The sequence below is a fragment of the Mercenaria mercenaria genome, unplaced genomic scaffold (assembly GCF_021730395.1).
Source record: "Mercenaria mercenaria strain notata unplaced genomic scaffold, MADL_Memer_1 contig_4329, whole genome shotgun sequence".
In the NCBI taxonomy this organism is placed as follows: Eukaryota; Metazoa; Mollusca; class Bivalvia; order Venerida; family Veneridae; genus Mercenaria; species Mercenaria mercenaria.
In genome coordinates, this window is record NW_026462550.1 from 30985 (window position 1) to 58673 (window position 27689).

At 30.4% G+C, this 27689-nt stretch overlaps 1 long non-coding RNA gene across 1 annotated transcript in view; it reads right to left on the reverse strand.

The window, feature by feature from the left end:
• Positions 1-27072, reverse strand: part of LOC128553793 (uncharacterized) — a 52858-nt gene extending 25786 nt beyond the window's left edge. The window contains exons 1-3 of the long non-coding RNA XR_008369438.1: positions 27014-27072; positions 18744-18803; positions 16334-16387 (exon numbers count right to left, since the gene is read on the reverse strand). This is a non-coding gene — a long non-coding RNA (uncharacterized LOC128553793). The remainder of the gene's footprint in view (positions 1-16333; positions 16388-18743; positions 18804-27013) is intronic.
• Between the last annotated feature and the right edge of the window lie 617 nt (positions 27073-27689).

A 27689-nucleotide genomic window follows, 5' to 3' on the forward strand; every position in this document is an offset into this window, starting at 1 on the left:
AATTTGTTAAAATTACCATCAAAGCAGGTAATTTAGATATACATAAAGCAATGTTACCTTTACTACCTAAGAAAGGGTTAACACTTCCAGGATATAACTATTGTGGACCAGGAAATTCTTTAGATAATGGACCTCCTGTCAACGAACTGGACGTAGTATGTAAGACCCACGACTTTTGCTATGACAGCGGTGTAAAAAAGGGTATATGTGACAAACAAATGCTTTCCGACCTAAATAACACTAAATCAAAAACATTTGGGGAAAAGATCGCAAAACATTTAGTTGTGAAACCTATAATTAAAACGAAATACAAACTTGGTCTCGGACAAAAACGAAAGTCAAAAAAACGGGAAAAGGGGGTATACTCTACCCCCGGAATAAATTGGAGTGATGAATTAGCAGAAGAATTATACAAACCAATTAAAAGAAAATTTAGGAAACGAAGAGTGATTGTCAATGGATTATGATACTTGGTCTGCCGATTTAGTTGATTATGCAAGCTTTTTCAAAATCCCAATAAAGGAGTAAGTACTTGTTAAGTTTTTGTATATTCAGTACATATGCTTGGGTTATTCCATTAAAGAATAAAACCGGAGAATCTGTTACTGAAGCATTTGGAAAAATAATTTAGAAGGACGATTACCAGTAAATTTATGGGTAGAGAAGGAAAAGAATTTTATAATAAAATTTTTTGAATCATTTTTGAATAAATTTTAAAATTAACATGTACCATACATTTAATGAGGTAAGGTTTGAAAGTAATCGAAAGATTTAATAGAAGTTTAAAAAGAATAATGTGGAAATATTTTACAGCAAATAATACTTATACTTATTTAGAAAATTTTAATGAAATGGTTGAAAATATAACCAAAACAAAACATTCTAGTATAAGAATGACACCAACCGAAGCCAGCAAAAACTTAAATAAAGGTATGTTTACTTTAATTTATATTGGTAATTTTAAAGGTACCAAAGAGCAAAGAAAAATTAAATTGGTGATCGAGTTCGTTTAAAAGCAAACTTAAAAGGACATTTTGAAAAAGGATATACACCAAACTGGACAGGGGAAAAATATTTTTAATTTATAAAATTAATAATACAATCCAAGAACATACTCTATTAAAGATTTAAATGATGAAATAATTCAAGGTTCATTTTACGAACAAGAACTTTTACCTACTACACAAGAAGTTTTTAGAATAGAAAAAGTTATCAGACGAGACTATAAAAAAAAAAACAAGCTTTAGTAAAAGGAAAGGTTACAATGAAAATTTAAATAGCTGGGTTCCATTTAGTGAATTGAAAGAAATTTAAATTGAAAATTTATTTATATAAATGAGTAATAACAATTTAATTTCTAATAATGGAATAGAAACAATAGATCAATTAATTATTCACCTAACTAAACTAGCTGCTGCTTACAGAAAAAGTTTAAATTTTGTGGGGAGGAGTAAGTACTGGGTTATATATTACAAAAAAATATCTTTAGTTGTTCAGCTGCATTAGCGCTTGTTCCAGCTATTCCTGTTTTGTAGCAGCTGTTGGTGTTGTTCCATCAATAATTACCATATTTATTAATAGACAAAACTTAACGACAAGAAAGCTATTTCAAAATTGCATCACCACAAAATAAAACAACTAATAACAAAAGCACGGATTGCGGCTTTAGCTGTTCATAACCCTAATGATCCTAGAAAGAAAAAGAGAAAAAAAGTTTCAGATATTTTTTCAATACGTTAGAAATGCAGAAAGAAAGAAAAAATATTTAATACCCTTTGAAAGATATATGAAAGAATTTAACTTAACGGATATAAAGGAAAAAGGGGAAATAATATGTTTTCAATGTGCGTTTTTGTTTTTTGTCAAAGATTTTGTTTCTATAAGTATTATATAAATGGTATAGAAAGATAGATAGAATGATTATGCCAAAATTATCTAGCACTTTAGGGAAATAATGAATCCAGATAAAAATTCATATAAAAAAGTTCTTAAAGAAGAAATGAAATTAAATCAAAAATTAATCAAAGGTTAACGATGAATATAAAAATCATGTCTTTGATAAATTACAAAATGTTTATTGATCCTTATCTATCAGAAAAAAATAAATTATTTGAATGGAAATGTGGTTGTCTATTAACCGAAGAAAAAAAATACTGAAAGGTTATGTGATTGCCCCAGACCAAATAATTATCAAAAACAATCCTAAAAAGTTATTGCAATAAATTGTAGTACAAACGAGGAAGAAAATATAAAAACTATTTTTTCAAACATCTAAAATCTAATTTTAATTCTAGAACGATATCAAATTGTTGTGAAGGCAGAGGTAGGGCAAAATTTGGAAGATCAAAAACGATGGAAAAAAATATAAATTGAAATATTTTTAATATTAATTTTTTAACGTGTGTGCGTTTTGTCAAAGATTTATTTTTTTAAATATAAATATAGATGGAAATCGAGAGACCCACAAAAGAATATTATAAAAAATTTTGAAATAAAATTGAATATAGACAAGATCCAAAGAATCAATTATATTTAACAAAAAACGATCATTTGGTATTTAAAATCGGAACTTAAAGTTTTAAAAGGTATAAAAAATAAACGTTGTTTTAAAAATAACTTTTGTGAAAAGGATAAAACTGATACAATATATAAATAAAGCTTATTTCCAATCAAAGGCTTTGGAAATTATTAATATAAACGAAAAAAAAAAACTTTGCATCAAGCTTTTGATGAAATAATAAATAGAATCGGTTTAAATTGGATTTCAAAAGGAAGGGCTGGCGAATAGAGTCAGTCAATGCTCACTATATAAATAGATATAAAATTGATCCTTTAGCAGCTTCTAGTTATTTAGAATTACCGAAACCGCTACAACATCCAAAGAAAGGTTTAATAAATATAAAGAACAATGACAATGAATGTTTCAGGTGGTGCCTTTTGGGCATAAAATTTTCCTTATTAAAAAAAAAAAAAATCCTCAAGAAGTTTCAAAATATAAAAAACATAGACGATGTTGATTACACCGGAATTAAAGTTTCCAGTGATATTGAATCAAATACAAATAAAAAATTTAAAATAGCATTTCATTTAAATGTATTTGGTTATGAAGAAACCTAATGGAGTATTCCATTATATATATCAAAGAGTGGTTTGAAGACCACTGTGATTTTTATTAATTAATAACGATGAGAAAAATCATTATGTCTGGATTAAAGATTTTAACAGACTAATGAATAATATTACAAAAAACCGACATAAAAAATATTTTTGTAAATTCATGTTACAGCATTTACAAAAGAAGAAATACTGAATAGACATAAAGAAAATTGTTTGTTATTAATGGTGTTAAAGGGTATTTAAAATTTGCCACCCTGAAGGTAGAAAAATTGAATTTAAAAATTTTCAAAAACAATTAGAAGCACCTTTTGTAATATATGCCGATTTTGAGGCAATAACAAAAAAAGTTTCAAGCGCACAACCAAATCCGGAATCTTCATTTACTGAAGAATATCAAAAACATATAGAATGCGGCTATGGTTATAAAGTTGTTTGTTGTTATGACGACAAATATACTAAACCAACCCAGATTTATAGAGGACCTGATGCTGTATATAAATTTATAGAAAAAATGCTTGAAGAAGAAAAGCGTTGTAAAGAAATATTAAAAAATAATTTTTAATAAGATTTAAGAATGTCTATAAAAGACGAAAAAGAATTTAAAAAACAAAAGTTTTTTTACATCTGTGAAAAAGAATATAGAAAATTCAAAATCAAAGTAAGAGACCACTGTCATATAACAGGAAAATTAGAGGAAGCGCTCATCGGAGTGTAATACTAATTAGATTAACACATAAAATTCCTCTTATTTTTCATAATTTAAGAGGTTATGTTCCCACTTTTTATGCAACAAATAGGGAAATTCAAAAAGAAATTAACGTCATTCCAAACAATAGGGAAAAAAATACATGGCGTTTATGATTAGCGACTTAGTATTTTGATTTTTTTCAATTATGTCGCAATCTTTGGATAATTTAGTAAAAATATCCCTAATTTAAATATTTATCCCAAGAATTTCCTAAAGGAAAAAGAATTATTAAAAACAAAAGGGTGTTTACCCATATGATTATATGGTTTCATTTGATAAATTTAACGAAAAAAAAGTTGCCTCCAAAAAAGGAGTTTTATTCTGCGTTAAATGAAAAGCATATATCAGATAAAGAATATGAGCATGCCCAAAACATCTGGAAAAAATTTAAAATTAAAACGATGGGAGATTACCATGATCTATATTTAAAAACTGATGTTTTACTTTTAACTGATGTTTTTGAAAACTTTAGGAAAATATGTTTATCGTATTATAAGTTAGATCCATGTCATTATTTTAGCAGTCCTGGGTTAGCCTGGGATGCAATGCTTAAAATGACAAAAATCAAATTAGATTTAATATCAGATATTGATATGTATCTATTTATTGAAAAAGGCCTTAGAGGTGGTATTAGTTATATTTCAAATAGATATAGGAAAGCGAATAATAAGTATATGAAGGATTTAATCTAAACTTGAAAGAATATATTATGTATCTTGACGCTAATAACCTTTATGGAGGGGCAAGGGTCTCAGCTTTACCCAGGAAAATTTTAAATTTATAACAGAAAAACAATTTAAGAATTAATAGCAAGGGTAAAACCAATTTTATAGTTGAATGTGATTTTGACTATCCGAAGAATTACATTCTTTACATAATGATTCCCCCACTACTCCAGAAAAATTATTATACCAGAGAATGGTTATCTAATTACAGTAAAAAATATTAAAGAAAAAAAATTGAAATAGGAAAAAGCAATGTAAAGAAGTTGGTTCCAACTTTGAAGTTCCAATTATGTGGTTCATTATAGAAATCTTGAACTGTATACTCAGTTAGGATTAAAAGTATCTAAAATTCATAGAGTTTTAAACCCTTTTGGGACAAATCTCCTTGGTTGAAAAAATATATAGACTTCAATACCAGAAAAGATCTGAGGCAAAGAATTCTTTCGAAAAAGACTTTTTAAATTAATGAATATTTCCCATCTTTGGTAAAACGATGGAGACTTTAAGAAAAGAGTTAATTTTAAATTGACTCAGGGACGAAAATTTTTTATTAAAACATTTGCCAAACCATCATTTGTTAGAAGTGCACAAATTTAACGAAAATCTTTTTGGGATTCATAGAATAAAAAGAAAGTTTATTATTGGGAATAGACCTTCTTATGTTGGAATGTGCATTCTAGATTTGTCAAAGTTTTTAAATGTACGATTTCCACTACAATTATATAAAAGAAAAATATGGAGATTCAGCGAAGTTATTATTTACTGACACTGATTCATTATGCTATGAAATCAAAACAAAAGACCATAAAGACTTCTATAAAGATAAAGAGTATTTGATAATAGTGATTACAAATTAATTCAAAATTTTATTTCAATGAAAATAAAAAAGTAATTGAAAAATTTAAAGATGAAACTGCGGTAATTGATAAGTGAATTTGTTGGATTACGGAGCAAAATGTATTCTTTTTTGCTAGAAAATGAAGCAAATATTAATACAAAAAAATGAAAAAGGAATTAAAAAATACTTTGTCAAAAGACAATAACGCAAAAAATTATAAAGACATTTTGTTTAACTCAACACAAAGTATGCAAAAATTTTAAAAGTTATAAGATCGAATAAACATAATGTTTCTAGTTATGTTATAAAAAACGTCGTTATCATGTTATGACGATAAAAGATTTATTCTTAAGGATGGGATTACTACCCAAGCCTACAAATAAAAAAAAGATTTATACATCATTACGATGTAATTTTTTTAAGCATTGTCACATCTGTGTCACATTCTTTATGATGTGATTTTAGAAAGAACATAGTTTCTTATTTTTTAAAGCATCTTTATGATGTGATTTTAGAAAGAACATAGTTTCTTATTTTTTAAGCATCTTTTTGATGTGATTTTTGATTTTTTAAGCATCTTTATGATGTGATTTTTTGATTTTTTTAAACATCTTTATGGTGTGATTTTAGAAAGAACATAGTCTCTTATTCTTAAAACATCTTTATGATGTGATTTTTTTATAATTGTTTTAGGAAAAACATAAGATCTACTTAAATAATAGAACCATAAATTGTTAAATTGAATATTTTTAACATTTAAACCAGTAATATAAATAAGATCATTCATGTTAAATTTTAGCATAATTAATAGAAATAGATTCATTTTTTCTCTTTGTGTTTGCTTTGTAACTTTGAAGATTACTTTTTCTTTGTTTTTTTAGTTGAAATTTTAAGCTTCCTTTATCTAATTTAATTCCCATCAACAAGAATAATTAAAATACAATTAAAATTAATTCTTACATTTACCATTTTGAACTAAACCAGGACTAGCATTTACAGTTTTCCATTGAAATAATAACCTATCAGTATCTTCAGTATAACAGGTTAAGAACAATGGAGGTTTTCTTATTTTGTCTTTCTTTTTGATTTACTTTTTCGTTTATATTATTGAATATTCCCATTATATTAATTATTCTAGTTAAATAAAAATACAGTAATTAATTAAAGTTTTTAATTCAAAAATTTTTCTTTCTTTATAATTTTTTATTTCCTCCAATATGTAGAATTTGACAGACTCTCCGTCATAAGAAAAATGATTTTTCTGTAGATGATGAATCGTCATAAGGATGAATGTCAAACATTGTCCTTTCTGTTAAATAAAATTTTTAATTTTTTTTTTATAACTACATAAAATGTTTTGGATGGGATTACTTTTTAACTATCTCAGGTGTTATATTTACACTCCCCGGGAAATTTACCTGTAAAACCATCTTGCCACCACCTAAAAAGAAAATGTGAATTTGACATTTTTCCCTCTGATCAAACGACGTTAAATAAAACCTAAATCTATTATATAAATTCCAGCCTTTTTGGTTGAAAACACATTTTTAATAGCACATCCGGTTCAGCTAGTTATATCTTGATTTATGTTTATAAAATCTCTATAATCTACGATATTTCCAGATTTCAAATAAATGCATTAAAATATCCCTGACCACTTCTAATTTTTAAAATTTTTATTAATGAATATATCCAGACACCGTGGCGATCAAAATACTTTTTAATTTTTTTATTTGGACGTGTGTAAAAGAACTGGTAGTTCTCCATCATTATAACCACTGTTATATTCAAAAAGATACACTTCACGTTTTACTTTTTCCAGTTCAGATTTATATTCTGTAAAATTTTTTTTCATGTTCGAGAATTACTTCAGCTAAATCATCAAATCGTTTTGTTTGTAGCAAAATTCAGAAGCAGATAAATGTCAAGAGTATTTTTTGTTCTAGCTAATTTTTGTTTCTTTTTTAAGAAAGCATTTTTTACTTTTGTAATTTCTTGGGTATTAGTAGAAATTACTTGGGTATTAACAGTAATTGATTCTCCTTGTTTAGCTGATATTTCAACTACAGAGTCCAGATCATTTATTTTTTTTTTTTAATTTTATCATTAAACTCGTTGATATCTTTTTGTAATATTTCTGTAAGTGTACTTAATTTCCCCGTACTTTAAATTATGACGGGGTGTCAACAGTACTAATCAAGATCCGGGGGTTGTTTCTTTAAATTTCTAGCTGATCATTAATTGTGTTTTAAATTTCTTCTCCTTGTTTAACTGATTTTTCAACTACAAGGTCCAGTTATTTTATGTTCTTCAAATTTAGCATTAAACTGCGGTTATATCTTCTTGTAATTTTTTGTAATATTACTTAAGTCTGGATACTTTAAATTGGACGGTTTTAACAGTACTAATCCAAATTCGGGAAATTTTTTTTTTAAAGTCATCATTTAGAATAAGCTCTTCTTAAGGTTATCTAATGTTGTGTCCCTGATCATCACTCTTTGTGAAGCTGCCTTTTCCAGTTCAGATTTATATTCTGCAAATTTATTTGAAAAAGATCGAGTTAAATCTTGGGTTTTTTTGTAAAGCCAGTATTTAGTTATTTATTTGTTCTGATTTCTAACTGATACATATTTTGTAACTTTTTCTCGCTTCAATAATCTTGTCTTTTAATTCTTCATGTTTAATCATACTATCTTTTAATTCTTGAACTTTAGTGTATAACTTTTCAAAATTGTTTTTAAATACTTCTTTATGTTTTCGTCTGTCAAATCAGATTTCTCTTCGGGGGTTTTTAATAGAATCCAACCATGCTTCATTTCTTTTTCCCAATTTTATCTTGTAATTGAGCTATTAATAATGAATTATTTTTAAAATCTTTTGTTAATTCTTCAATATTCTTTACTTCTGCTTCTAGTGTTTGTTTTTTACTTTTAACATCTTCAAGATATAGTCATTATTACACTTTTAACTTTTTTTAAACACAAATGTCTGAAACTGCATCGTTTGGGGTTTTTCTGGATCTCCTAGAATTTATTATTTCATTACTCCCATATCTAATGCTTATTCATTGTGTTATCAAGTTCCTTATTTCGGTGAAGATATGATTCTGATTCCTTTTTAAGTTTTTAAATTGGTTTTTTTAGTGCATAATCACTTAAATCAATATTTAAATTTAACTTACTTATACTGTCAGGTTGATTAATTTGTTCTTATTTTTTTAAAAACTCCATCTATATATTACCAGTAAAGTTTTTTTTAAAAACTTCCTGATTTGTCAATAAAATAAGAAATCATATTTTTTATTTGTTGCATTAGCAAAAGAGTTAGGGTTAATATTTTGTTCATTACAAATCATATCACTTTCTCGTTTACTTGGACTTTCAAATAAAATAAATGTGAAAAAGTTAATTCGAATATTTTTGGTGTTTTATAGTAAGACTGGCTTAAAATAAAAAGCACAACAGTTTTTGTGACGCCCTTGAATAAAGTATTTTGTTATTTCATTCTGAACCTTTTTATCTTCACATACAAAATCATCAAATATTACTACTTTTGTTTTTCTGATTCAAGATTCCACAGGGTTCAATTTGGTTGGGATCAGCTGAATATTCAAGTATTTCATTTGGATTTATTTTATCTTTTTCTGCAATTCCATTTAAAAGTTTAATTAAATCTGATATTTAGATTGTTCTAAGTTTTTTTGCATATAGGTATAATTTATCATAATATATAAAAGGTTTTCGAAGTATATGCATTAATGTATTTTGTTTTTCCGATCCAGAAGACCCACATATTAACATTCTAAAACATGAATCCGGCATAAAAGGATAATGTTGTTTAAAGTTATTATGCTTGGTATTACTTTTTGTATCATAATTTGGAATTTCCATTATATAATAATGTAAGATAATGTAATATTATTATATAATGGAAATTCCAAATTATGATACAAAAAGTAATACCAAGCATATTAACATTCTAAAACATGAATCCGGCATAAAAGGATAATGTTGTTTAAAGTTATTATGCTTGGTATTACTTTTTGTATCATAATTTGGAATTTCCATTATATAATAATATTACATTATCTTACATTATTATATAAATGCAATCAAAACTTAATGAAATAAGAATAAGAAAAACTTAATCGGGCAGAAGATGAGGGCCCTTTTGAGAAGAAATAATGAAAGAAAAAAAATTTGAAAAGCTAGAAAAATCGGGATATGTACACTGAAATTTATAAACCAATTACTGAAAGGGAATAGAAAGTAAAAAGAACAATTATTCAAGTCAGTTAAAAGCATTACCTGGAATTAAAGAGCAGTTAGCGTTATTAGGTGATGAAATAAAGATATAGGGAAAAATATCAGGGTTTACCACAGCTATTCCAAGAACCACCGCCAATTACATGGTCTCCTGAAGAACTGGCGAAGGAATATAAAAAATACAGGGAAATAAACAAAGAACCTACCAGAGAAGAAGATGAAAAAACACTGGAAGATTATGAAAGAGAAAAGATGGAAATGCCTGCAGGACTGATTGCACGGCCGCCACCAGCAGAAATTGGAATGACAGCAGAAGATTATAGTAAATTATCAAAAGAAGAGATTGAAAAATTAGATAAACACTATATACCACCAGTATATAAGTCAGATGGATCTCTTAGATTCATACCTAAAGTAAAAGAATTGGAAGTAAGACCGAAAGAAAAGGAAATACCTGCAGTAGATTTAGATGCTTTTCTGGATAATAATGTTTTAGAAGAATATAAATATTACAAACCGTCTGAAATGTTTGACTTTTTAACTGCAGATAAATCTAATCCAGATAAAAAATAGATAAAGACGTACTTAAAGGTACAATAGATGATGTTACTACGGATATCAAAAAATTAAATAGTCCAATAACTAGCAAATCAAGATCGAAAGATCCAAATAAACAAAAAGAAGCAAAAGAATTAAAACATGAACAAGACGAACTGATAAAGTACAAAAAACAGTTAAATCATATTCTTGGTATGTCTTCTACATATGGACAAGGAATAAAACATCATAATCCATATAAAGTTTCACCAAATGGACAATATGGTAATTTAATTATTAACTTAAATAAACTTTTTGGTCAAACAAATTTAAATTTCTAAGGATTTGAATAACTGGAAAAGAAGTAATAACACTAAAGTAATAATGATTTGATTGATTTGATTAATAAAAGATATAACAATAATAAAAAACATTCAATTCATTCAAGAAAAATATTCAAAGAATAACAGATAAGTCAGGATTACCTATCAATAAAAGATCTATGAAATTTAAAAAGAATTAGGGGACAGGGTTATGACGTTTTTCCATGTAATCCAGAAGAATTGGTTAATGATTGGGAGTTAATTGTGGTTCGATTGATGCTGGAAATAAAAATGAAGAACTAAAAATGAAGGTATTAGAATAATTGATGAATTATTAAAAAATAAATTCACCTAAACCCGAACAACATGAAATGTTATATAAAAAATATTTTTCTTGAATTTACACTTTTATTAAAAAAAATGTTTAATAATTTATAAATGGAACGAAAAATTGTGTTAAGTTCTGAAACAGTTAAAAACAATAATAAAAATACCCCGAGTGATTTTACAATCAGATTTTGGGCGTTTCTTTAATTTTAGATGAAAAAAAAACTTAGTTGTCGGTTTGGGTAGTATTACCCCTATGGCTTATTCTTGGCATAAAATTAGTGATGAATATGATAATAAAAGAATTCGTTATAATAATGGCAAGGATTGGAAAGATATTATATTTACAAATGGGTTCTTACAGTACACTGATATAAAAATTAATAAGGGAAACATAATAAGTAATGATGATTATGAATTTGATAAATCAGACATTGCTCATAAGTTTAGAATTTGATTTAAGTAGTTTTAAGATTTTGATTTTAATTTAAAAATAAAATTTTTTGGTTAGATATTAGAATGTCAAATTTTCAACATTGCTTTGGGATTGAGAAAAAAAAGAATGAGAAATACTGAATGGGGAACTACAACACCAAATATAACTAACTCTGTGGATACATTTATATTCATTTGTGATCTTATTGAATTACTTGTGATGGTAATTTCAGTGTATTATCTATGCTTTAAGTACTGCAAATTAACAAGAGCTTATCCATTTTTGAATAGAAAACCCCGGATAATTGGATATTCTGAAGTTAAAAACTATGATAAATTTAATAAGAATATATATTAAGACATATTTGGTAGATAATTAATTTAAAAAAATTGAAAACAAGTTTTACACTAATTTTAAAAGAAATTAATTAAAATTTAGTTTTATATAATGTACAAAAAAGTTTATGACAAAAATAAAGGAATATTTATTTATGTTGATGCTCACACAGGAGAAGAAATTATACGTGGTAGACCTGCGGTCTCCAAGGACGCAGTCCTTGGTACAGGTATCTTTGACACTTTAACAAAATTGTTTTCAAGTGGTGTTGCATCTGCTGGAAAAAAAGCTCTGGAAACAGCAGGAAAAGCTGCGTTAGAAAGTGGAACAAAAAAGGTTGGAACAGAAGTTGGAAATTTAGCTGCTAATAAAAAATGAAAAATTTAAAAAGAAACCCGCTCCGGCAGTTGGCAATTTAATTGCTAAGGAATTTCAAGAAAAGAAAAACCCTTTTAAAAATAATAAAGGGGGATATTAATATAAGTTGAATAGATTGTTGTCAGGATCTGGGACGCGTAAACGTATTAACAGATTAATTTTTAAAAAATAAAATAATATATAATATATACATGTTTAGAACAAAACAATATTGGGAGAGGATTCGAACAACTCCTATTTAATTAGATACAGCTTTAATATCTGTTTAGGAATAATGTTAAGCAACAAAAAAAACGGATATAATTTACAATTAATGATAGAAGCTCATATTTTGATTGGTTAATGGTTATTTGAAGTAAGTTTTTGGTTAATAAACTTGCTAATGGTAATAATTTTTGGTGCTGGTGGAGGGATAATCAAATTGCTGTAATTAATAACGCAGCTTCATAATTTACCAAATGAAGGTTAAAAAAAATGGGGAAAATTGTATATGATTGTGATATTTAACAAAGTAATTTAAAAGTAAAGAATCTGGTTTAATTGTCTAAAGATATGCAGAATCAACTGGAACAAATGAATTTATCTATTTAGATACTACTGCTGTTGCCGAAAGTAGGGATGACCAAGCTGGATATAATAAAGGTTTCAAATTTAGAAAGGTATTAATCCAGGGTGGTAATGAGGTAAATGCCAAAATTCCACTAAATAATTATTCATTTTTTCAGGGTTTAGAAACTAATATTTTACCTCCAAGTCAAATTCAAATAATACTGCAGTTGACAGATGATGATGAATTAATTTTTAGAGCTAATGCTGCTGGTGCTGGTAGAGTAATTGTAACAAAATTAATTCTGTGGGTTCCGCGTTTAATTTTCAATGAATTTGGACTTAATCTAATTGTTGAAAGATTTCCAAAAGCAAGGTGGTCATACCTTCGGGAAATGATAACACAATCAGCTGATACACAACAAAATAATGTAACTTTTAGAATAACGGCTGGTGTAACAAAACCACAACATGTATTTGTTTATTTACAACGACCTGATAAAAGTAATTCACAAGAACATAATCCACATTTATTAGATACATTTAAAATTAATGCAGCAAATAATAATTGCACTTTGAGCTCTTGTCGTCTTGAAGTAGGTAATGGTGTTTTTTATCCAGAAACAGAATACACAAGTATATCAAGAATATATGACGATGTAATTAATTATTATTATAAACAAAATAACAAAACTACTGGAAGTCTCTTAAATAGATTTAATTTTCAAAGTTTGTATGGATTTATTCATTTTAACTTAGAATATAAAAAGGAAGTAATAACAGAAGATCCTAAGCATATTACATTAACAGTTAAGTTAAATATTCCACCAGCAGCTAATATTTGTGTTTACGCAATTGTATTGTATGAAAAAACAGTTGAAATAAATACTATTGGAAATGAACTTGTTAATGTTTCAATAAAATAAAATTAAAATAAAATAAAATTAAAATAAATATAAAGTATATAATGTCATCAAATTATATTGAATATAAAGTTAATCTTACAGATGGACAAAAGAAAAATTTAGCACAAGCTTATAATAATAAAAGTCCACATACTTTTAGATTAAAACATGAACAATTACGCGGAAACTTTTCTTTACTTTTAACAAAAACACAAATTAATCAAATTAAAAAAGCTGTTGCAAATAACAAGGGATTAGAAATTACAATTTCAAAAAGCCAAATGTCCAGTCAAGGTCAAAATGGTGGATTTTTAGGAGCTTTGGCTGGTTTGTTAGGAAAAACAATTCTTCCAATGGCAGCAAAAATAGTTCCAAAAATATTAGCCCCTCTGGGTATTGGAGCCCTCTCTGGACTGGCCAGTACCGGTGTTAGTAAGTTACTTGGGAATGGTATGATTTCAGTAGCTGATGATAAGAAAAAAATATTATTGCCGCATCTTACTCCTACACAAAGAAAACAATTAATAGGGTATGGAATAATTAAATTAACACAAAAACAAATGCAAAATGGTGGCTTTTTGGGTATGCTGGCTGCTAGTCTAGGAATACCTTTGATTACATCTTTGTTAACTGGTAAGGGAAAAGGCCGAGGTATATAAATTGATTCTCAAAGAATACCTTATAGACGAATTCCTATAGTAAAAAAAAAAATAAAATTTATAAACAAACCAATTTCTAACTTTGAAATTGAACAATGGGTTATACAGCTCGGTATTAAAAATTTCAGAGGTGTATTTAGTAGAAATAATTTATTAAAATTAAAAACAAACAATGAGTGTGGAATTATAAATTTAGACGACTCTGTTGGATCTGGAACACATTGGGTTTGTTACTTGAATAATTTGTACTTTGACCCGTTTGGGCTTCCTCCACCAAAAGAAGTAATTAATTACATTCCAAACATAAAATATAATAATATACAATTTCAAGATAAAACAAGTACACTCTGTGGATATTATTGTTTATTTTTCATTAAAATGTTACAAGACAAAGTACCGTTGTATGATTTATTGTATAAAATACTAAAAGTTAACAATCAAAGAGCAAACGAACAAACAATTATAAATTATTTTAATAGGTTTTAAATTGTTGTTTAAAAAAATATACTTAACAAAAATTGTTGATTTTAAATTAAAAAGTTGTTTTTTAAAAAATATAATTTATAAAAATTGTTGATTTTAAATTAAAAAGTTGTTTTAAAAAAAAATATACGTTTTAATTAAATAATTTATAAAAATTGTTGATTTTTATAAATTATATATTTTTTAATTAAATTTCATAATCAGGCCATAAGTGACAATCTCTATACTACTATGGTGCTTACCATATGTACTATATTTTAACTTCTTCCACAAAACAACATTTTCCTGGTGATGTCACGAGCCGGAATTGAAATACACTGGGTATATTTGACTCGCCTGTATGTGAATTCCTAGCGTTGAGAGTGTACATCCCATGGTTGTGCCTTAACCGCCAAACAGCTGACATTTGTAATCGTTTGAGATAGCTCAGGGATACAAACACCGAATATGGGGAGCCATATTAAAAGTACACTATATAGTTAACACTAAAAAATTCTAAGGACCATAACTCTGGTGTTACTTGGGCAATCTGGCTGAAACTTGACGGGCCGCATAACTTTATAGTTGTGAACTTGCATATGAAATTTTACTTAAATATTCCAAAACACTTCCTAGATATGACTCTGGATGGACGGACGGAAGGACGCACGGACGGACGGACGGACAACGCTAAAACTATATCCCTCCGACATTCGTCGGGAGATAATAACTCGTACATATGACGTGGTGTATTGCAAACGGCATAATATCTCATACGTACGACGTAGTATCTCATATGTATGATTTACTAAATTTAATATTAGTACGACCTAGTAACTAAAAGGTATGACATTCTTAGGTCAAAAATATAACTTATATTATCTCATACGTTTGTCTGTAAGTTAGTACATATTCAAAATTCAGTTATATATATATAATGAAAGAAACAACATGAGAAATGTTGAAACCTTTGTTTTATTTTGATTCTAATAAACAAAATGATCTTTAGGGGATCATGTACCTTTAACAGATAACTTAAACTGAATTACTTAAAGAGGTAGAGACATGCGATAACATAGTTTCAGCAAATCTTTTATCTACCATTTCAATACGATATACCCCTTCTTTAGTTCATTTGAAATTTGAAAATCTCTTTCTCTTTCCACCTGAATATTTACGAAAATGGTAATGTATGTCAAACTAAACTTACATGTGTTTATTTCGCCTTGGATGATTGATGTACAGCAAATATTCATTTTTGATATGTGACATAATTAGCGTCATACATTCCCAAAACAATAAGAAAAATAACGTCTTAAATTTGTTGAAAGTTCAGACCGATTACAAATATATACAGGAATATTAGTACAATACATTCACACATGCTAGAGACTACTATTTCAGTTCATGTTTTTGTTATTAAGTAACATATCATATTGTATTAAGAGACCTGTTGGTTGTACTTAGAAACCGAAACTTATCCTTCCCGTGGGCTGTGGTTGGTCTCTTAATGCAAATTGTTCTGTAATTTCTGACATATCTCTGACTTGTTAATTAAGAAATTACCTCCATCTGCCAACAGCTCGTCAACGAATCTTTCTTACTATTACCTTCAAGTTCAAAACTGCATTTTATTCAGTTCCCTCTCATTTCTATGAAGAAATAAATACTTAACAACTTTACTTTCAAAACTCTATTTATAACTTTGGCATACAAAGAATAAATCATTACCATATCTAATTCCACGTCTCGTATCATCACTTCAACGGAAGGCTCACTCCTCCTCTAGAAAGATAGCAAATAATTCATTTATCAGATGTTGTAATAATACTAAACAAACATGGATTATATCTATAACCGACGCCGAACTCATTTTTCAGTTGTCCTAAGATGGGTTCGAATCCTTTTTACTGCTGTAATTCAAAATATTCAAGAGGACTTGAGGATGCAATGAACCATGTAGATATATTACTGGTTTATATGTTAGAAGATAGCTGATATAACAATGCGGACGAATTTCAGGATTCCGACGGCATTCGTCAAATAATGTCTGAATACGTTATATAAATGTTTTGGTGCCTAGATATTGCCAAGATCTGGTCACTTTAGGTGATTGTAGGAATCCTTATGAAATACAAAACTAGAAATTTTGTCCATAGGACATTGATGCCCGAACATACTACGCCATCATCTAAATAGCATAGTGTTCAGAACAGATCACCTTCACATGAATCGACTCAGTTAAGGTATTGCATTTGAGTAACTTTGAGTTCGTTCCTTCAAAATATGTACAAGGAGATGAACACACCAAATTTCTTTCATATGGCATATTGTCTGAAAATAAGAAAGGACAATAATTCTAGAAAAAAAATAGCCACACAAAGTTCATTATATATTGTCATCTTCGCATCAAGGTCCTTCATCTGTGAAGCTTTCAAGAAAATCCTTTTAGGAGTTGGACACATACAATATTTCTCTATATTCTATATAGCAACATTACCAATTGCCAATAACTGCGGTAAAAATTGGCACAACAAAGGTTCCTTTTTTAATGGGCATCTGCTTATCAAGCTTGTACATCTATGAAATTTAATGCAAACCAGGCAAATAGTGTAGGAGGATACTGCTGTACACAACGATTATTGTTTTCACCTAAGGTATTCCTTAGTAAAATATCGTACATTAGTGTATTTCATACAAACAACAAAATAACTCATAAGTACGACGTAGTATCTCATATTTATGATTTACTAAATTATTTGTACAATTTTGTAACTGAAACGTATGACTTTTCTTAGCTCAAAAATATGACTTATTATCTCATACGTTTGTCTTTAAGTTATTACATGTTCCAATTTCAGTTTCATATATATATACAATGAAAGAAACAACATGAGCAATGTTAAAATCTTTGTTTCATTTTGTTTCTAATAAACAAACAGATCTTTATGGGATCATGTACCTTTACCAGTAATCTTAAACTATATTACTTAAAGAGGTAGAGACATGCGATTACACAGTTTCAGCAAATCTTTATTTTACCATTTCAATACGGTATACCCCTTCTTTAGTTCATTGGAAATTTGAAATTAAGGATTCGATTTTGAGAAAACCTCTTTCTCTTTCCACCTGAATATCTACAAAAATGGTAATTATTATTATTATACCAGATTTATATAGCACCCTTTTCATGATCAATTTCACGTTCAAAGGCGCTTTACATAGTTCAAATGCAGCCACACAAGGGCGCATAATTCATCCTCTACTAGCACAGACATAGAGCGATCTGACCAGAGGGACAGAGTGAGACAAAGCCCCTACGACAGAGAGATCAGAAATCAGATACAGGCTTGTCCGGCTAACTTAGCCTAGCTCGTTTCGAATAGACAGCCTGGTTCTTTAACGTGCCCAGTGTATAGCACTGATACACGCAAGGATTGCCTGGGTTTCTGACCAGTACACCTCTAGTTGGGTGGGAAACACTTTAGAGTGTTTCTGAAAATTCCCGAGTAGCTGCCGGAGATTGAACCCCCGACCTCAGGATTGGAAGGCCAGTGTGCAAACCACTGAGCTATCCGTCCACCCAAAAATGGTAATGTATGTCAAAATTAAATTACATGTTTTAATTTCGCCTTGGATGATCGATGTACAGCAAATATTCATTTTTGGTATGTAACATAATTAGCGTCATACCAAAACAATAAGAAAAAAAAACTCTTAACATTGTTGCCAGTTTAGACCGATGACAAAAATATATAGGAATATTAGTACAGTACATTCACACATGCTAGAGAAACCACTTGCTATAAGAGACTACTATTTTAGTTCATGTTTTTATTATTAAAAATATATTATATTGTATTAAGAGACCTGTTGGTTGGACTTAGAGACCGGAACTTATCTTTCCCGTGGGCTGTGGTTGGTCTCATAATGTAAATTGTTCTGTAATTTCTGACTAGTTTAATAAGGAAATACCTCCATCTGCCAACTGCTCGTCAACGATTCTGTCTTACTTGTATCTACAAGTTCAAAACTTTGCATTATGTTCACTCCCCTCTCATTCCTATTAAGCAATAAATACTTTACAATAATAATTCATAACTTTATTTATAACTATGACATACAAAGAATAAATCATTACCTCATCAAAACCCATATCCAGCATTTGTAGCATAACCTCTGCAACGGAAGGTACTCTCAACTAGAAAGATAGCAAATAATTCATTTGTCAGATGTTGTAATAATACAAAACAAACAACGACTATATCTATCGATCAAAACTCTGAAACCTGCAGCCCACTAGCGTAAAATTAACGGTAAAGCAGTAACAGCAGTATAACTGCTATAACGTTATAGCAATAATAGCAGTATTTTGGTATTACTGCTATTATCACTATTATACCAAAGTCACATATACGGCGCGGATAGCTACGTCTAGCCACGATAATAAACGTAGTTATTCGTAGCGATCCGTACCTGAGCCGTTCGGATCGGCACGGATTGATACGGATTACTACTTTACGGTACAGCTCAGGTACAGATCGAAACAGAATTGTACGTTTCTATCCGTGCCATCCGCGCCATATGTGAGGTAGATATTACAAAGCCGACATATTTTCTGGACGCCGGCGGAATACGTTTAAAGATGGCCTCATAATGACAACTGAACATGTTTTGGTGCTCAGATACTGCTGTTCCGAAATGGTGAATATGAGCAAAGACTTCGTTCACTTAAGTCATCATAGGGGACTGTACAAAACATACTATGAAATCGTCTAAAGGTACTAATGCTTAATGTTCCGAAGACAAACGTTCAAATATGTTTCAAACTAATTTTGGTCAATTTACATGTAACAGAAAATAGGTTTGAACCCTTTTTACAACATTCAAGACGGATTGAGAACGTATTGTGTCATTTCGATATATTGCTCGTATGTTTGTTTAATAAATGGACACGTTGTGAAATTTGGTGCTTAGATACAGTTGTAGAATGCACCAAACCGATGGACTCCCGTGAAAATTTGGTCACTAAAAGTTATCGTTGGATCCATAATGTGATCAATATGAAATATTTGCTGGATATCGAAGGAAAAAGTCTAAAAAAAAACATCCTCGTTACGAAATTGGAACATGTTTGAGTGCTTAGATATTGCTGTATTCTGAACGAAGCGATGACTCAAACCAAAATTTGTCACCTTAGGTCATCGTTAGAGTCTGTGTGAAATACAATATGAAAACATATGTGGCAACTTATGTTTTATGTACCGACGACGAACTCATTTTTCAGGTGTCCGAAAATGGGCTCGAATCCTTGTTACTACTGTTATTAAAAAATTCAAGAGGACTTGAAAATGCAATGAAACATGCGGACATATTACTGGTTTATATTTTAGAAAAAAGCAGATATGACAATGCGGACGGTTTTTCAGGATTCCGACGGTATCCGTCAAATAATGTCTGTTTATGTTATATTAACATGTTTTGGTGCATAGTTATTCCCAAGATTTAATCACTTTAGGTGACTGTAGGAATCCTTATGAAATGCAAAACTAGAAATTTTGTCCATAGGACATTGATGCCCAAATATACTAAGCCATCATCTAAATAGCAGTGTTTAGTATAAATCACCTTCACATGAATTTTACTCAGATAAGGTAATGCATTTGAGTAACTTTGAATCCGTTCCTTCAAAAATTGTATAAGGAGATGTGGCATATTTTCTACAAATAAGAAAGGACAATAATTCTAGAAAAAAATAGCCACAAAAAGTGTATTATTTATGGTCATCTTCGCATCAAGTTCCTTCATCTGTGAAGTTTTCATTAGTCGGACACAAACAATGTTTCTCTATATTCTATATAGCACCACTATCAATGGCCACTAAGTGCGGTAAAAATTGGCACAACAAAGGTTCATTTTTTAATGGGCATCTGCTGATCAAGCTTGTTCATCTATGAAATTTATTGAAAAACAGGCAAATAGTGTGGGAGGATACTGCTGTATACAACGATGTATTTTGGCAAATATTTTGTTACCTAAGGAATTCCATAGTGTCTTTATGAGATACAAAATGGAATTAACTGTAGCTCTTTATGCATTATGTGCTGACAAAAAAATCGTACTTTTTTGTCATATTAGGAGTCCAGCTGGATGGCTCGAATGAGGCTCGAACCTACATCGATGAGGGGCAAGTGATTTGAAGTCAGCGAACATAACTGCTCGGCCACAGAGGTCACACTTCTTATCTATATTTTTTTCACAATCTTCTCATATCTTTATTATACTTTTACTTAAGTCTAGTAAAAAAATAGTTTGAGAATTGGTGGAAGTAATAAGTGATGTATTGTATTCACATGACGTATGAACTTAGTAACACGTATACTTTGTACAAGTATTTATTTATGGGAGCCTGCGTATGGTGTAGCCAAAGGAGCAGATTTGTGCTTTTATTTGTATTTGCTATGGTGCATACCATTATGTAATATATTTTAGCTTCTTCCACAAGACAACATTTTCCTGGTGATGTCACGAGCCGGAATTGAAATATCCGGGGTTTATTTAACTCGCCTGTATGTGAATTCCCAGCGTTGAGAGTCTTCGTCCCATGGTTGTACCTAAACCGCATAGCAGTTGACCTTTGTAATCGACTGAGATAGCTGATGGAAACAAGCACCGAATATGGGGAGTCAGAATGGGGTCAACTTCTTCGCGCCTTGGTGGGACAGTACGTAAATAGTGATCAATTTTATTGGCTACTCTAAGTTTAAAGTGAAACTGAAACATCTGTATAACGGTCACAATGAAATTCTATAAGTAATCTGAGAACTGAACTCCTTATATATAATCCATCAGCTATTGAGCTCAGCTTGTTCTTTTTTTCTATTTTATATTTTCTTTTCTTATTTATTCACTGTAAATATTCATTAAGGTTTCTGTAAATAAACTTGTAAATATTGTAATGAGTGTTAAATTGTTCGTATAGTTTCTGTCCCCAGATCGTCCATCCTGGCACATAGTCCGGAAATGTGATCGATTCCTTTTTACAGCTGCTTTTTACAGCATCCAGGAGGACTTGAGGATGAATAAAACCATATGGATATATTACTGGTCTTTTTGTCCAATTAATAGAACATATTAAATGTTCGCCAGATTTTCAGGATACCGACGGCATACGTTCAAATAGGGCCTCCTCATGAAATCGGCCACATGTTCCACATGTTTTGGTGTTTGGATACTTCTGTCATCTGCGTCACAATAGTGCAATTTTATCACCTTAAGCCATTGCGGTATTTGAATTGTTAAGAATGTTTAAGTTGTCCGTAAATTGCCTTGATTCCTTGTTATTATTGTTATCCCACCGTCAAGGCTGACTTGAATATGAATTAAACTATGTTGATTTACTGTTGGTATGTATGCCAAAGCACTTATACAAATCACATTCCCAAGGAATTTTCAGGATACCGACGGCATACTTTATTATGCACCGCAACGATGCACTTAAGCTAGGATTTGGTCGCCTTATGTAATCGTTTGGATCTTAATGAGATGCAAAATATGCAGTTTATGTATTCCACGCCAAGGAAAAACAGGGAAATATTTGAAAATCGAAATTTTCGACATTGCCGACGGTATACGTCCAAAAAAGGCCTCATCACGAAATTTGTACATGTTTTGGAGCTTAGGTACAGCTGTATTCTGCACCAAAACGATACAAGTTAGAATTATTTCTGTGATTAGAAACTGTTGTATTCTGCACAAAATGACTCATTTGAATCAAAATTTGGTTACATTAGGAGTTGGTGTCTTTATGAGATACCAAATGAAATTAGTTTTAGCAATTAATGCATTATGTATCGATGAAGAACAAGGAAATGTGTTGAGAATCGTAATTTCTAGCACTTTTGTTTGTCTCCGAAACGGGAGTAGAAGCGTCGTTACTTTTGTCATTTACAGCTTCCAAGAGGTTTCCACTACCGTCCATGAACAATCCAACCGAGCCTGCAACATTTTCGTTTTTGTTGTGTTAAGCGACCTGTGGAGTTTCCACTTTTTCTATCTTAAAGGATGCATTGATCCACGTAAATATATGTTAGTATTTATGTCCAAAAGAAAGGAGCACATATTAGAGATTTTCAGCTTACTTCGACGCGTACTGCGGACCACGGTCTGCGGACTTACTATAGGGGTTTTCTCAAACTGTATATGAGGAAGTTATGCATAACTGAACAGTTGCATATTTAGCATCCGGTTCTAATGCCGTAATATTGTTTTCATTTAAAATATCTGAGAAAAGACAGCTATAAGATTTATCAATATCCGTTTTAGTGTGTATGAATTACCAATATATTTTCTTAACAGTGTGGGGGCATTTTAAAAATTTTTCACCCTTTTACCTTTTATATCGCTTTTTGATTAATGTATATTCAAATCTTTCGACCACCATATTTATGAACAAGAAGCTAGCGGATCTGTATCGCAAACTTCTTTTTTATTTGAAGTGCTGCAACTTATTTATATGCTTGCTGTCAATTTCGTGAGGTTCTAGCTAGTAATCCCTCAGTGAAAACGGCTGTTGATTTAACGATCAACATACCCTATAAACTAGAATTTGAACCAATGACCTTCTGGTGAGGAGAAAGACACTCTTCCTCTGCGCCGCAAGAGGTTCACCCACCCTTGCGGTAGTCAGTCTTGGCGTGATCTCAGTAATCAAGATCGAGCTTGTCTTGATCATTTTTCAAAATCTGATATCAGATTATGTTAATATGAAGTGGATATTCTTTCTTTTTAATTTTCAAACATGCTGATACATAACTAATTCAGGATGTTGCCGCTAAATTATGGTAATATATCGGATCTCGTTATCGACAGGGATGAAAGATGCATGTATGAGAACTTCCCGTATGTTTTGACAAAGTGTTGAACTAAATCATTTAAGATATTTCATTAAACTTCTAATGGTTTTATGTAACATTCTACAGTTATCAAAATTAATGAAATAACAATGACTTTTTCAGTACAGAAATTCTACGAGAACACGGTATTTATACTATGCAACAAAAATTAAACGGACGTTTGTTTTATTCAAAATGTATCTTTTTTTCACAATAATATTTTGTACTGCATTTTTCTTATGTTGTTGCTAGGAAATGCAAGTCTAGGAACCGTATGGACGGACACAAATTAAACCCAAACTGTTTTTTTTTTATAGGAATCGCCGTTATCTTCAAATCCACGTTTCAAGTTGACTCTTTTAACGCATGAACATATTAAGATGAAGTATTAAATTATCGTTGCACTGGGGGTTCGAAGTCGTTAGCATCGCGCAGAAGAAATGTCTCGATATCAAAACAAAATGTTAAAGCATACGGATATTTGAAGAACATGCTAAAGTCAAGTAAAATGCGACAGAGTACCGGTATTAAGCTGAATCTAGAGGCATCCTACATGTAGACATGTATGTAGCCGACTCGTTTAAATGTGACATGAACTATAATAATAGAGTAGACATCTAAAAATTGCGATTACGAGTGTTAAATGTAGCCTGTTTACTATCCATATATTTTCAAACGTATGCATTGTATTAGTAGATAATTATATCACAATACACTAATTGAGAAGGCAAAAGTAACTACACGTATAGGTAAAAGAAACATATATACCATAGGTATCTTTTTCTTGCGAACCTTTAAATATTTTGAGAAAACCCCTATTGTAAGTACGCAGTCCGCTGTCCGCAGTCCGCGTCGAAGTTAGTTGAAAATCTCTATTACAACTGAGTAACTGATGTGTATAACTTCCTTACTTATAGATGTATCTTATTGACGCATATCTATGACTTAGTATCTAGTACGCACGCCTGATTATCTCATATATACGTTTAAGCAGCCTAAATTTATGATAAAGCAAGCAAATTCGATGAATTGGTATCCCTGCCGAAAAGGGTATGTGGAGAGGAATGGCAAACAATACATCTGGCAAAAAGTTAAGGATGTTACTAAGAAACAAATAATGTCATTAGACAAAATCAATTTAACAGAAAACAAATGTTTAAATTGTACATGATAAATGTATGATACGATGATCCTGACTAAAGAAATTAATTTGAAAGGAATATGCTTACTGTAATAAGCTTAGCTTAAAATTAAATGGAGTTATTTTGAAATGTGAGCTTGAAGTTTAACTGGAATGAAATAATGTCTTTGAGTGGGTTGGCACCAATTGTTGCTGTTTAACATGTACACTTGAACTTAAAAGAACAAATGTCCTTAAGAGAACCCAATTATGTAAGAAAATGGCTTAATTAATCTTGAATATGGCTGAGTGCGGTTACATATATAATATATATAAATATATGTATATATGATTTAAAAAGTCAGTAAAATCCTTGTGCAGGTATAAAATATATAAAAGTTCAATTTCCAAGAGATAACAGCAGTAGACGTCTGAGGTTTTTCAATAAATTTAATTCTTCACTGCAAACGCTTTCAATTGTGCATATCTTCAGGCAGTTTACATATTAAAATAATATAATGACGTAGCGTCATAACAATATTTTTTTGATATATATTCATGTAAAACATATTAATGGAAAATTAAAACTGAAACAAAATGGAGGAGGGAAGGAGTGATGCATGATTGGTGGTAGGCAGTTCTGGATGGAGGAGCGAGGTGGGGAAATGGTACAACTTGCATGTTGAGATGAATATTCATGGAAGGTTTGTAGAATATCTAAAATAAGAAATGAAAAAAAAACTATTACTTTTGAGTGTGTGTGGCGGTGGGGGTGGGGAGGGGGGCGGTTAGGAGGGAAATATGTGTGACCAAAGCAAGGGGGTAACCAGGTGTGGGCACAAAATTTCACATGTTTATAATAAATGTTCATGGAAAAGAATGAAAGAAATTCAATGAAATTCTACCAAATGATAAGTCAGTTATGTACAAATACGTGGATTATTGTACAAACCAAAGGGCAATAACTCTGAAGCTACATAAGATATTCAAACGCAATTGAGTGTGCACAACCAAGTTATGGCGGTTTAAGTTTCATAGTTCTAGGTCAAATGTATCAGTTATGACGCGAAACTGCCATATTTATAGCAACCTATATAGTTAACACCAGAAACTTCTAAGGGCCATAACTCTAGTGTTACTTGGGCAATCTGACTGAAACTTGACGGGTCACATAACGTATTAGTGGTAAAAATGTATATGAAGTTTCACTTCAATTTTCCAAATCACTTTCTAGATATGGCTCCGGATGGACGGAAAGAAGGACGGAAGGACAGACTGACAACTCTAAAACTATATCCCTCCGACTTTCGTCGGGGGATATTTACTCGCACGTATAACTTAGTGTATTTCATACAAACGACATAATGTGTCATACGTACAACGTAGTGTCCCATATATATGGTATACTAAGTTATTTGTACAACTTAGTAACTGAAACATATGACTTTTCTTAGCTCAAAAATATGACTTATCTCATACGTTTGTCTTTAAGTTAGTACATGTTCCAATTTCAGTTATATATATAGTGAAAGGAACAACATGAACAATGTTAAACTCATTGTTTTATTTTGATTCCAATAAACAAAAGATATTTAAGGGATCATGTACCTTTAACAGTAAACTTAAACCGTATTACTTAAACAGGTAGAGGCATGCGGTTTCAAGGATTCAATTTTGGGAAAATCTCGTTCTCTTTCCGCCTGAATATTTACAAAAATGTTAATGTAGGTCAAACTAAAATTACATGTTTTTATTTCGCCTTTAATGATCGACGTAAAGCAAATATTTATTTTTGGTTTCATCTACATGTAACATAATAAGCGTCATACATTCGCAAAAAAAGAAAACAAAAGAAAAAAAAAACGTTTTAACTTTGTTGCCAGTTTAGACCGATGGCAAAAATATACAGGAATATTAGTACAATACATTCATACATAATAGAGAAACCACTTGCTGTAAGAGGGTTCTTTTGCAGGTCATGTTTTTGTTATTAAAAACATATTATATTGTATTAAGAGACCTGCTGGTTGTACTTAGAGACCGCAACTTATCCTTTCCTTGGGCCGTGTGTGGTCTCTTAATGTAAATTGTTCTGTAATTTCTGACATATCTGTGACCTGTTTAATAATAATTTCAAAATGGCTGCATTTTAAAAGATGACCGCCACAGGAACTTGATATTTGACTTGAACAGACCTAAACTGAGTTCTTTTTTTTTTTGTCGATTTGGAAGCAAAGATATATTTTGCTAACAGCTCGTCAACAAATCTGACTTACTGTTATCTACAAGTTCAAGACTTATTCACTCCACTCTCATTTCTATGAAGCAATAAATACTTTACAACTTTACTCTCATAACTCTATTTATAACTATGGTATACAAAGAATAAATCATTACCAGATCTATAATCATTTGCCGAATCATCCCTTTAGCGGAAGTGTCATCCATCTAGAAAGAAATCAAATAATTCATTTGTCAGATGTTGTAATAATACAAAACAAACATCGATTACAGTCAAACCTGTCCATAAAGACCACCCTTGGGAAAGCCGAAATGTGGTCTGTATTGGGGGTGGTCTTTATTCACAGGGTACAATACACTTTAAATGTTAAAATGGGAAACAAAACATGCAGACTTTAGAGCAAGGTGATCTCTGTTCAGAGGTGGTCTTTAACACAGTTTTGACTGTTTATCTATCGATCAAAACACTGAAACCTGCACCTCACCTATAGCGTTAGGTCAACGGTAAAGCGGTAATAGCAGTGTAACTGCTATCACGCTATAGCAGTAACAACATTATCATTGCTATTACTTAAAGTAGTAGATTATACAAGGCCGACAGATTTTCTGGACGGCGGCGGAATACGTTAAAAGATGGCCTCATTATGACAATTGAACATGTTGAAGATGTTTTGGTATTCAGATACTGCTGTTCCGAAATGGTGAATATAAGCAAAGACTTCGTCCACTTAAGTCATCATCGGTTACTGTATAAAACATACTATGAAATCGTCTAAAGGAACTAATGCTAAATGTTTCGAAGACAAACGTTCAAATGTGTTTAAAATTGTAA